Genomic DNA, 14,562 nt, shown 5'->3' with positions numbered 1-14,562 from the left:
TTTTAAATTAACATCAACATAACTACATCACAGCTGCAATTCTTTTTTGTTTTTATTACTCTCCGCGCGCGCGCTCGTACACACACAGAGAGAGAGAGAGAGAGAATGCGAGCGTGAGGAGGGGGCGAACAGAAAAGAATATGTACAGAAAAGAGTATGTATAAGCTAAAGATTAATACATAACATGAAATACACACATATATATATATATATATAAAAACGTACATAACACGCACGCACGGCAATAGATAGAAAACTTTGCTGTACTGTGAAGGAGACCAGAAACGACTAATGTTTGGAAAAATTGCTATTTTATTTGATAAGTTTTAAGCCACGCAGACCGACATTTAGAAAAATTTTCCCTTGTGTTAATATTTACGAATTTGCAATCTTTGGTAAAAACAGTAGTCGGTTATTAAAAAATAACAATATGCACTTCTACCAAACTACAGAACGGAACTTTTTTCATATAATTCAATATAATATTTTCAGAGTTGTTACATTTTTTGTAATAGTTTATTATATTTTACATATTTACCTGTTTATATTTAAATAATTTATTTATTTATAGCGGGAGTGCCTAGGCATTGTCGTCGCCGGTGGCTCCCGCGGGACGCGTTCATACTGTCTGAGACCGGCGTAGCTATAGTCTAAATTCGGAGCTGTAAATAACGTAAATATTGTTAATTGTAAATCCTCTATAGGATTGAAAACAGGAGCATAAAGCTTGCCAGTACTGCGATGACGTGGATATGGTGAAGTGCCCCTTCTTTGTGTGCCCCAGAGAGAGACAGGAGATTTCGCGTGGCAACTCGTCGGGGGGAAGGGGGGATGACATGAGGTAGATGCTCTCTTCCGGTGAGGGATGGACTGCGTGTGCCTGGTATTTTATAAGGGTGCTACAGCAGAAACTAATGGAGGAGGGCAAGGAGAGGTCGGTTGAGGACGGCGGTGGGCGCCAGACTTCGGGAATGGGTGGCGGGGTGCCTCGGCATTGTCACCAATGGCTCCCGCGGGACGCGTTCCTGTTGTATGAGGCCGGCATAGCTCTAGTGTAAATTCTGAGCTGTATATATTATTAATTATAAATATTGAGTGTAAATAGTGTCTGAATGTATTATATGACGCGGGTGGTATGTCTACTAGTTTATATCTGAAGTGGTATGTCAATTCTAGCACTACCCTGAGTGAGAGAGTTGGATTAACTGGGTTCCACCGCATAGGCGGTATACCCCACACACCCAATATGTGCGGGCTGCTGGGCGTTTGGTTAGGCAAATTTTTCCACTTCCTACGGAAAACTTTATATCTATAATTATAAGCAATAATGCTTATATTGGACCACTATTTCTCTTTAATGAGCAAACAATTACTAATTCGTAATACGTAACGTAAAAATAAAAAATTCCCGCTGCAGTAAAAAGCTCTAGAAGACGATTTGAAGAATGTGAGCCCTGAAAAGAAAAATGCAACCAGAAATTAAAAAAAAAAAAACTAGCGAAAGAATAATAATAACAAAATTAGAATAATTATAATTATTAGAATAATAATAAAATATTTTTCAAGTAAATTTTAATTTCTTATCTGCATTACTTTTAGTCACAGTAATTTTAGTTTTCCGTTAAGTTGTAATCTTACGTGTAAGATTATATGTAATCTTACATTACCGCACGGCTCAATCAGGGTATTGAGAGGTTATTGACAATTTATAATGTTTATATAATTATAGTTTATGATTTAAAATGTTCAAATTACAACCAGGCAAATTAATAATAATAACAATGGTGATAAATACAGTAATAGTAATAATAAGTGACAATAATGAAACAGATAATGAACACAAATATTAATATAATAATTACAACCACAATAATAATAAAAATAATAGTAGTAAACGATAATTACGAGGATTATTTTTTTTCAAGGTCCGATCGGTCGTGAAATAAAAACACGAAAAAATTGGACGAACCTTTGTGCATGTGTTGCGCAGCGTCCCTAGTATGGCCTTCAATCACGCCGCGTTACTTCGTTTAGTTCTGAACACGCAGCTAGCACGTAAACATGTCTACAACAAGCGTAACGCAGATGAAATTCATCGACGAATAAGTAATGTGTACGGTGACTTCAATGAGTGACAGCAAAGTGCGGCAATGGTGCAGGAACTTTAAAGCAGGACGTGCAGATGTTCATGATGCAGGCGGACAGGGAAGGAAGCGAGTGTCAACCGATGATCTCGTTGAGCGAACGGATGAGGCAATTTGAGAAACTCGTCGGTTCACAATTTCTGTATTGAGCGATTCGTTTCATGAAATTTCAAGGTCAGGTCTCTACACCATTGTCAGTGAGAGACTTCAGTACCGCAAACTGTGTGCGAGATGGGTTCCCAAGATACTGCCCGACCATCACAAAACAATGAGAATGGACGCCTTCCTAACGTTTCTCCAGCGCTACAACAATGAAGGAGAAGATTTTTTGGACAAAATTGTCGCAGGGGACGAGACACGGGTCCATTTCGAAACTGAAGAAACAAAAGAACAATCCAAACAGCGGATGCATTCTCATAATCCCAATCCCAGTAAACCAAAGAAGTTGAAGCGAACCTTCTCCAACAGAAACCGTATGACTACTGTGTTCTGGGACCGTAATGAAGTTCTCTTAGTGTAATTCATGGAACGTGGCGCGACCATCACTGCAGCCTCATACTGCGCGACTCATCAACGTCTACAAATGGCGATTCAGAATAAGCGGAGAGGAATGTTGTCATCAGGCATTGTCTTTGTTCATGACAATGTTCGGCCTCACACTGCAGCTGTAACAAAGAAGCTCCTGCAGCGTTTTCGTCGGGAAATGTTTGATCACCCACCATATAGCCCGGACTTGGCTCCATTCGATTTTCACCTCTTTGCTCACATGAAACGCTGGCAAAGAGAACGACATTTTGGCACAGACATCGAGCTGCACACCGGCGTAGAAACATGGCTGAAAACACAGGCGGCTCCGTTCTATGACGAGGGTATTGGAAAGTTGGTACCACGCTACGACAAATGTCTAAATCAGAGTGGCGACTATGTAGAGAAATAGCGTAACTATGTAAGTACTTGTTACAAATTAAAAAAATGTTTATTTTCCCTGTGGTTTTAATTTCGTGACCGATCGGACCTTCAAAAAAATAACCCTTGTACACGGCATAATCAAAACAGTAAGCATGACATAAAAACTGAGAAAAGTACACGGCGTAATCAACAAAGAATAACAATCAAGATATTACACATCAAATAGTGATAAATGTCATTAGTAAATACAGATTACACACGAGAGAGTTTCACTGATAGTACTTTCTTGGTTACTGAATTACTCGTGGTGTCACCCGAACTGGATACTCTGACTGACGTCTCGCTGACTCTCCACGCTGGACCGTCATCGTACGTCTTGCTAGACTTTCTTTCTTTTTCCTGTTTAGCCTCCGGTAACTACCGTTTAGATAATACTTCAAGAGGATGAATGAGGATGATATGTATGAGTGTGAATGAAGTGCAGTCTTGTACATTCTCAGTTCGACCATACCTGAGATGTGTGGTTAATTGAAACCCAACCACCAAATATTTGATATAGTTATTACATTTTCAGATGAACTAGTAGATATGTGACAAATACAGCTTTCATTTTGTAATGAATTTAATAATAAATTAAGCTCTAAAAAGAGATAGAATAACTACAGTGAAGATTAAATTAAATTGTAAAATGGAATTATTTTTGGCCATAGTATTGAATTGTAATTTACATATAAATTTATAGCAACAATACTTTAAAAGTTACAACCCCTATATCCCCATATTTTTTTTGTGTTTTTGTTTTCACAAAAGATATGAAGGTAAAATGAAAAGTAATAAATTAATAAGATTAAGAATTTAATATGGTACTATGAACAAAGTAATGGTGTAATGCTCTCGGAGACAAATGTTAGCTTTGAAGGTGTAATAAATCATTAAAGTGTATTTTATATGATATTGCTGAGAATAGATTGGAAGTGACAAATTATGTCGATAGTAGACTCATCAACAGCAGCTGTTAAGGTGAAGTCATTGTTTTTAGAAATTGTAGTTTGATAATAGAAACTTTCCCAACACTGTACCTCTCCTGAACAACATTGCAGAATGCCAAAAATTTGATTTAAAATACAATTTTTCTTTATTAGTCAATAAACAAGCTGTCATGATTACGTTAATTTTCAATGATTACCTCTTCATCTAATATGTTCTATTAAAATTATATTTTTTGGTTTAACTGTTAAGAATTTAATTATCACAAAATGACATCATTTATTAAATATAATTTATGTTAAGGCAGAAACTACATGTAAGTGCAGGTACACAAATTTTTAGTGGATAACAAAGTAAATTATTTACTACCATAATTTACAGGTAAGTTGCAATTAAAAATCACGCCTGAAAGTGATTGATTTAATATGAAAGAAATTGATGATTTAAAGGGTTTTCGTCTCTGTGAGCTTTATTCTTTTAACACTTATTCAAAAAATATATATATATAAGTTATCTTTATATGGTTTGAAAATTATAATACTCTAGCAAATTCTGCATAAGAATATCGGTGGTTATAAATATCATTTCCCAACAGTGAAAGTGGAGATGTACCCCAAAAAACATAAAAAACTTTCTCATGAAAATTAAACAGATGGTTTCTGTCTTTGGTAGATACATTAAAATCTGCCACAATATGCTTCACCTCTTATATGAAGTAATTTGAAAAACAACCTGGAACTTTAGATGTTATCCAAATTAATCGCTTCATTACTAATATTGTATTGATTTTAAAGACGTCTCGCTAGACCGGTTCGCAGAATTCTCACAACTCCACGCAACTCGCAGCCTCTCCTCGCTGTACTGCCCTTACGGGACCGACGTCGTAACACCTCGCAGACTGGTTCGCGGATCTCCACCGAACTGATTTTTAGCTGGTCTTACCGGGCTATTTATACTGTTAGCATCTTTACCCGTAGGATTTTTCAGGTTTTTTCTGGAACACGCAATTCTAAACAACGACCGTAGATATGAACGGGGGGCATGACATGATTTTACGAATGGGTGTGTTGGATCGGTGAACGTGCTCAAATGAGGGGTGTAAAGAATTTAAACGGTTAATCCAAAAATACATCTCTGACCGGTTTTAAATTACCGTTGGGGATAGTAGTATTTTATTGAATGGACAGTTTTTAATGATTTTTCACAATGCGGATGGATTTTACTAAAAGATTTCAGGGACGAAAACTTTCCAGACGTATTTCCATGAAGGATATTATTTATTATCCGAAAAGGATAATAATTATTTTTTTACTAAGAGTAATACCGGACATTTCAAATTATAAAATGCACATTTAAAAACTTAATATTTACAGAAATTATCTGCACTTATATATATTTTATCTTTTTGCTTTAGGAAATATATTCAGGATAAATAAAAATGAAAAAATAAAAAATATTTATTTATTCTTTCGATTACATGTTAGGTAGAATACAGTAAAATCTAATGACAAACATCTATCTCATCCGAAGTATTTCGTCTTCAAATTCTGGTCAGGAATAGCAGTTTTCCAAAACGCTATTATAATTTTCCGTAACACTCTTTAAACGGCAGCAAAATAACGTAACAGCCGTAAAATGCCAACAAGTAAGATCACCGGGTTGGTCTAGTGGTGGACGCGTCTTCCCAAATCAGCTGATTTGGGAAGTCAAGAGTTACAGCGTTCAAGTCCTAGTAAAGCCAGCTATTTTTACGATTTGAATACTAGATCGTGGATACCGGTGTTCTTTGGTGGTTGGGTTTCCACACATTTACCACACATTACAATTAACCACACATCTCAGGAATGGTCGAACTGAGAATGTACAAGACTACACTTCATTTACACTCACACATATCATCCTCATTCATCCTCTGAAGAATTATCTAAACGGTAGTTACCGGAGGCTAAACAGGGAAAAAAAAAGAAGGTGTGCCGGTTCCGATGAACGGGTGGGGACTCCGGGGGAATATTAGGTAGTTAAGAGGTACAAGGGGTAAACAAAAGACCGAATCCCGGCCACTGGGTAGGTGTCCGGGAGAGATGTAGTCAAGCCTTGCTCCGCCTGCTTCAGTGATTAGAGGCAAATGGCGCGAAATTGTACAGACTGAACCCGGTCTCCGGGTGCGGCGGCCCGGGAACGAAGTAGTCGGGCCCGGAATACTCTCTCTCGGGGATTAGAGGCAGGCAGAAGATAAAAAAAGAGCCGACCGGGGGGGCTGAACTGTCATGCCGAACTTTCAGCCGGTAGGTGGGGCCCTTAGAGTAAAAGGACACTCTCCTAGGCCGAGCTTTACTTAATTGTATGTTCGGCCCAGGGGAGTAGGAAAAAAAGGCTTACTCAGATTTTTTCTTATAAAATGACTACTTCATTAATGTTTACTTGTAAAGTTGTACGCTAATTTCGTGACCCTCTTTCATATCACCACGACCCCTAAATTGAAAAACGCTGCTGTAAGATATTATGAGCATATACTAAATGTAATATATAAACAATTAACCGAATTCCCCAAGAAATTGAAATTGACTGATATTTCATTAGATTGTGCATTTATAATACAAATCATGAAATAATGCATATCAGCTATTACGATTTCAGTCATTAAACTAATAATAAAGTATTTCGGGTAGGTCTAGATGTAGATAACGGATGTTAAAATATATCTGAGAAAAAAGTTTGTCTGAACGAAGGTTAGGTATGACAGGCTCCAGAAATGTATGATTAATGATGTTTGGAAGATCAGATAACAATGTTTTTAGCTTATAATAGCACAAACTAAGTATTGTACACCTATTTTACAACGATAATACAATCTCCAAGTGAAGATTCAAATTTTCAGAACATTAAAAATTATAAAATTTATATGACAAATTTAAACCTATTTTTAGATTTAAATAAAATCGAACAGAAAAATTAATTAGTTGTCTCAATTTTTACTTCCTTGTACGAAACAAAGTAAGTATTGTGATCGCGAAATTTTTCGGTTTTCAGATTTTAACGGAAATATTCATTTGACCATCCCTGAATCCATTTTGACTAGTTCGGCGTGACGTCAGTATTTACCTATGATGTACGTACGTATCTCGCATAATTTAAAAACGATTAGCCATGTTGAAATTTTGGATTTATAACTGTTGTAACATCTAGTTGTGCACATCCCTATTTGATTGCAATTGACTGAACCAAAAGCGTCCAAAAAATTTTTGGATACTTTTTTATTTAATTTAAATATATCGATAATATATCAGAAGTTAATGAAATAAAATTTTATGTACTTTCACTTAAAAAAAAAATATGTATATGTAATTTAATAGACATATAAGGAAGTCATGTGGTGTCCATATCAGATTTTTTGTCAAGAGATAAAATAATACTGATTAATTGTAGATACAATGTCAGTAATATAATAAGTCAGGGTAAAACTTACATTGATATAGTTGACATATAAATAAAAACAATTACATATTTAAGAAACTTATGTGAAAACTGGTAAAACAAACAATTTCATTTCCTTTTACAAATTCTAAAGCCTCCCAAAAATGTTAATTTTTGATTTAACCAATTCTTAACTAAGATTCATTTAATTCTTTCACTTTCTCACTAAGTAACTTGGAGGTAAAAAAGTGTCTTAGTTTAATAATTCAATTGAATATCATTATTTCTACATGATAATCTTATTTGTTTTTCCTCCTGTTAATTCTAAATTCTTTTATCCAACACAAACTGTTTTTGTATTATTAAAACTGGTTTTGTGCTTCTCTGCTTCCAATCATTTTATTTTGATATTACAATTAAACATAATTTTAAAACGACATCCTTATGTTCTGTTGAATCTATCTTATTCTTAATTAATGTAAAAGCTATTCGAAAACTAATTTTTGATCGGCAAGTTATAAAACATATTCATTATAAGCATAAGATATATTATTCTATTTACTTCAGTAAATAGTCCTTCAGACATTTGTTGTATTGGGTTACCAGCTTCTGAAGACTACTGAATACAGAATACCTCTGCTTACAGAATACCTAGTCTATGATAAGTGGGATATTACAACACAGGGTATTAAACAAGAATTATTAACACTGCTTAAAAAATTCTCACTGGTTTTGGCGCTTTGAGTACCAAGTCAGATTTTCTTCTTAGTAAAGAGGCAGCATTCATTGATCCTGAGTCCAAACTGTAGCAGATGGTAAATAATTTCCTGCTCGAACTTCTGAACTTCATATAAAACATTTGTGTGATGTCAGGAATGTATATATTCATGCAGAAAAACAACACTTATCATGAGGATCATATTCACTTTTTTTGCTTTGATTGACCTTTGAACCTTCTTTCATTAGAAAGATTGAAATGCTCTGAAGCATTTCACAATAAACATCTGACGTTATTGTGGAGGTAGTTTCCATGAGTCGTTAGTAAAATTCCCTTATGGATTCAACACACTGTTGCCGTCAGTCCCAGTTGAATGTTTATATTTATCTACATTGTGCACTATGTGTTATGATCCTTTTCAAACTTCTGACTACAGTGTATCACAGAGCTGTCACTTATAACATTATTACCATGAATTTGACTTTATTACCATGAACATTATTACCATGAACTGATCATCGACGGATCACAATAGGTGTGACCATTTTCTTTAATTATTTTTTTACTTGATGGTATGCTCTACTCCTATCTATTATGTGCTAATTTTTTAACTTCAGAATATTTATTGTAGTGTAAATCATCAGTTATCTTTCTCATATAGTCTAGTCCTCCTCAACAGATTTACCGTTTATTTATCCCCTCATCTCTAACATTAACTAAACGTCGATGTCTTTTTTAAATGGCCTACCAACCTACCAACCCTTTTTTGCTTCAAACCTCTTCATTTCATTCTTTATCAATCGACCTAACTTTTAATATCCTCTAGTAACCCACATCTCAAAGGCCTCCGTTCTATTCCTATCATCCACATTTCACTATCATAAAGCACTAACACTCCATAAACGCTCAAATATTTCAAACATCTTTCTAATTTTTAGATTTGTTTTTTATAATTACAGATTTCTTTTCTGCATGAAAGCTCTCATTTTTTGTGTTTTATTCTGCTTTTGAAGGCTGGATTACTTTGTCCATTTTGAGTAATTTTATCTTCTAAATAATAAAACACCCCCAATGCTGGTATTTTGCACCTCCAATGCTAATATTTAATTTCTTTCCATCATATTTCATTACCTTTGTTTTATTCATATTTATTTTCAGACTGAAATTCTCTCCTAGCAATAAAGCCATGCATTCAGTATTTTTCTAATACATCTTTGGTTCCAGCAAAAAGAATAATTTCACAAACGAATCTTAACATATTTATGTTTTCCACTCGGATAGACAATAAGATTACTCTCAAATTTGTCCCTCAATTCTTGTATTGCTTTTATATACAAATTGAAAAGCAATTGAAGGCAGACCACATTCTTGTCTCGCTTCATCTCCTATTATTATAATTGATTCTTGTACAGATTATAGATAGCTCTTTCTTCTCTATCTGTATTTAAGTTTAGATTTTCTTAAATTTTTTTCTTAAATCAAGAGTGGTTTCTTCACGAAGAAGTTGGAGTTCATCTAGGAGATCGTCTATCATTTCTAATTGTTCTTTTTTTTTTCGTTTTTCTTACCTTTTTTTCTAAAGATAATTCTAAAAATGTTAATTATGCAAGACATAACTTATATATATACAATATAACTAATATATATATCGTAAGCTGATTGTATTTACCTTTATCAGAAGAGTTTTCTTAAGGTGCTATTTTATAGTGTTTTACGGTTTTTCAATTGTTTTATAGTGATATTTTATTTACGAAAACGACGTTGCTATAGAATCCAAGAGTTAACAATTTGGACACAATAAACAAATTTAATAAAATTACGTTGCTCGGTGACCTAACTATAAATTAATAAATAAAAAAAAATTAAAAATAATAATAGTAGTAATAATAAATTAAAATCAGAAATAATTAGAAAATATTCATGTTTTTCTAGTCAATATACAAAAAAATCTCTTACCAACAAGTGAATTTGATGCGTTGAAGGGTTTTCGGAATTAATTTCCATCCTAAGGTACTCGCATATTTGTAACAATAATTAAAACTTCACATATTAATTATGAAAGTTGTAATATTTGCAACTTTAAAAATTACATCACAGATGTAAGGGGGGTTATCAGTAAATGATAACATGTGATGCAAGTAGTCAAAAGATCATGTGACTCATAAATTACATTTTTTGTTGTGTTTAATGAATTTTGTTCATGGTTAGGATGATGCAAAGGGTTGCCACTTGCCCTCCCTCACAAAAGGTTGATAGTCAGAGATCTAGCCTACATAGATATGTATTGAGAAAATTGGCGGTTCCTTAATACTGTCTTTAACATGTTAACTATGAAACTCCATTCTTGGTCTTAAGTTAAATGTGCAGCTGGACTATGAGACCCTTTTGATTTGTTAGTATAATAGTGATTTCCAACTACTGAGGGTCTTTATTCTGTCTCATTTTTTAGTAAAAAATGTATTTGTAATAGAGCAAATACATTTGCTCTAATACAAGGTGATTCCAACAATATACTTAGCTTCTTTGTTCATTGCCTTATTCAAAAGTTACTAAGCTATTTCCTCAAAATTATAAATTTTATATTATTTTTATAAAATATCAACAAATTTTTACAAAATAAATTTAATTTGTAGAACAGTTTTGTTATTAAGATTGGCTAACAAGTTAAAACCCTGTTAGAAATGGGCTATGCATATGTGCCTGGATGCTTTTTTCTAAATCATTATTAGACTAAAACAATTATAGAGAAAAAAAATTGTAAATAGTGTACATAAATCTTTTTAAAAACTTCTACTATAATTTGAAATATTTCATTTTTTCCTTGTACAATTTCCTTTTGAATTGTTATTACAAACTTATAAATAAAATAAAAAGTAAGTGATGCAAAAAAATCAGATATAAATTGTTTCTATGCACATTGTGACAACCCTACAGGCATGGAATTCATTATTTCAGATGATTGAAACATCTTTCCTTATTTCCTTATTCCTTATTTCATTTTTGTAAACAAAACAGTGTATTATAATTATGAGATCCCCATTTTTGTCTCATTCACTGGAATCAACATTTGTTTCACTCACTGAAATGCTGTGAGGCCCAAATTTATGTCTCACTTCTTTTTTTTCGTAATAAATACACATTATTTTAGGTAGAAGAGATTTTGTATTGAAAATGTTCAGATTGAATAAAAAAAATTGCATCACTGAACTCAAGTATTACTTTTTTTTGTGTATCAGTTAACCTGTTAAAAGGCATATAACATGATATAATCTGTCAGGAGGTAACCTAAGAAAATCTGATTCTTCATAGTTAACGTGAAAGTTTTATGATATCTGCTAAAGAAAAGAGATTTAATTGAAAATAAAATCACGAATTGTTGTGAACAAATCTGAACTGTTCATTCAGATATTACCAATGACGTCCCAATGTAGTGACTTGTAAAAGAAACACAGTAAGCCATCATATTGCTCATTGGTTTTTTTTTATTTTTAGGAAAGGGAGAATTGTTATACCAAAATTTTCATAATCCAATCTACTATTAGACTTAGCTCCACTCTCAGCATTTTCTCATCCTAAACCTCATTATTACTCATATTTATATAAATTTATTTGATAACATAAATACAAAAAATTTGTTTAAGTAATTGCTTGCTTCTTATATCATAAATAAATTCTTTGATAAGATCCTTTCAGTTCATTATTTATCTTAATAATTTGGAACAAATTATTCCTTTGCAAACAATTAACAAAACATGCTAATTATGTAAATGTAATTGATTCTGTTCATACATTTAATGAATTATATACTTTTATTTTATACAGTATAAAAAATTTTAGTATAATAAAAAAAAAATGGAGAAAATTATAAATGGTTGAACAGAAAACTGAGACAAATAAACAATTTCCAATATTTACAAAGATAATCATAATGTTTGGATGTGGTTGTAAGTGCGTGACCAAAAGTGATGCCTAATTCAGTATCAATTATTTAGACTCAAATTATACAAGCAATGAAAATCTTGAGGAAAAAATGAATTCAAAGTGATGATTGGCTGAAATGAATACTTCTAAAAATGACATATCATTTGAAATGAAGTTATCAATTTTGTGGTAAGGCCAATGATATTGATGCAATGACAGCAGTAAAATCAAACAGCAAACTGCAAGGAAACATGATTTTAAATATTTGTGGTGTATGAAAAATGCCATCCCTGATTGGGATTTGAACTCAGAACCTTCTGGATGAAACATGAAGACACGACTACTCTGCCACAGAGATCTCAGCAGACATTTTTCAGATTTCTGTCATTATGATGTTTGATTGAAACTGGTCATAAATATATATAATAATTTTTAATTTTATTTGTTGTACATTTAAATCTATATTATTTTTTAAGTTAATTACAATTTTTTATTTATTTGATGACAGGCAATTTATTTCAAGTTTATAAACTGTACTGATATTTAATTTTTTTTAAATTTCATTTATAATAAACAATCTTTCCTTTAAGTGCAAATTTGCAAAAGCAGACATTTTTAAGTCCATTTTTTTATTTCACCTTAGAAAGGTTTTCTGTTGTACAATAACAAGAAAATAAATGATTTATAAAAAACTATGCTAGGATAATTTTTGAAGACTTTTATTAAGAGTCAATAATTTAAAAAATCACATTGATTTTAAGCAATAAAAAACAGCACATTTTTACCTATTAATTAAAAATAATTGTACAAGACGTTATACCTTCTAAAACACAGATTAACTTTGAAGTCAAATCTTAATCAAATTTTCATGTTGAAAATCTAGTCTCTTATTTAACTTCTAAAATATGCAATGATCTGAGTGTAAAAAAATATAAGAGCAAACTACATTTTGATACTCAAAGGAGCATTTGATAACAAAACTAAGTGAAATAATGACTAATTTGGAAAGGGTTCTATAGAGAACGTGATTAATTTAATGAGATAGATCAGAATTTCAAATAATTTCAATATTCTTTGGATTCAGGTAGAGTTAATTATATGAATAATAATGCAAGAAATACCTCATTTGCACAATTTTAAAAGCAAGGGCATCCATGTTACCACTTAATTGGATTTCCTACAGGGCAGATACTAGACACTGTAGTGTATGTAATATCTGAAGGTGGATCAGTAGTGTGCTATGGCATCCCCTCACCTGCTCTTAACATAACTCAGCGATCTCTCCTCACACCAGCAGCCAAAGTAGTGTATTCCAAAAGTCATCTCCATTAACTTACAATGATTTGCACCGTATCTAATTATGACATTACTATTACAGCAACGGAATATGTTCTGGTAACTTGTTATTAAAAATAAAATTATTTATGCCTAATATTTTGTTCAGGATATTTGAAGTAATTTATTTATTTATTTATTTCTTGAAAGTATATGGTTTTTTCAAGTATTTATTTTCGAAGTCTGTTTGCTATAAATAAACAGAACAATTATGTAAAGCAAAAGTATATGAAATGAATTGTTTATTATAGGCTATAATGTTATTTTCTTTGACAAGGCATAGTTATTTACAAAAATTATTTTTAAATAGCATGTATTCATTATTTTTGTAGTGACCAGTAGCAAGTGTTCCACATGCCGCTTATAGGATTGGTTTAGAGGAGGCAAGTAGAGGAAGCTTGCAGGAGGGCCTGCCTTTAGATTTTACATACACTATATAGATAATGTGACATTTGAAAATTTTATGGCCCGAAAATTTCCAAAACTAATTACATCAATTTCATTAAAATTTATGCTGTACTAGTATAACTGAAGTTTTTTATGCGAAACGTTTATGAAAGTTGGTTATGTCGTTCTTCAGTTACGCCCAATTTAAAGCCGATAACAGACAACGTAACCTAAATTTGAGGTTATATTAATTGTATATTTTTCATTCGCCTTTATGCAGTAAGTCACAGCGGTGAGCAAGATAAATTTGATCATACGGTTATAATAATAAAAATTTTCTTATAGAAGATATATTTTAATAGTATATAAAAAATCCCTTTCGGCACGCCGGAAGGCGGAGGTAAATTTCACCGGTGCTAAGTAGGGCATAAAACCCACCGGGTTGGTCTAGTGGTTAACGCGTCTTCCAAAATCAGCTGATTTGGAAGTCGAGAGTTACAGCGTTCAAGTCCTAGTAAAGCCAGTTATTTTAATATGGATTTGAATACTAGATCGTGGATACCGGTGTTCTTTGGTGGTTGGGTTTCAATTAACCACACATCACAGGAATAGTCGAACTGAGAATGTACAAGATCTTTACACTCATACATATCATCCTCTGAAGAATTATCTAAACGGTAGTTACCGGAGGCTAAACAGGAAAAAGAAAGAAAGAACAAGTAACAACTATAGGTCTATAACAAGATT

This window comes from Lycorma delicatula, chromosome 8 (assembly GCF_047948215.1).
Source record: "Lycorma delicatula isolate Av1 chromosome 8, ASM4794821v1, whole genome shotgun sequence".
In the NCBI taxonomy this organism is placed as follows: domain Eukaryota; kingdom Metazoa; phylum Arthropoda; class Insecta; order Hemiptera; family Fulgoridae; genus Lycorma; species Lycorma delicatula.
The sequence above is the reverse complement of the archived record's forward strand: the minus strand, read 5'-3'. Positions refer to the sequence as shown.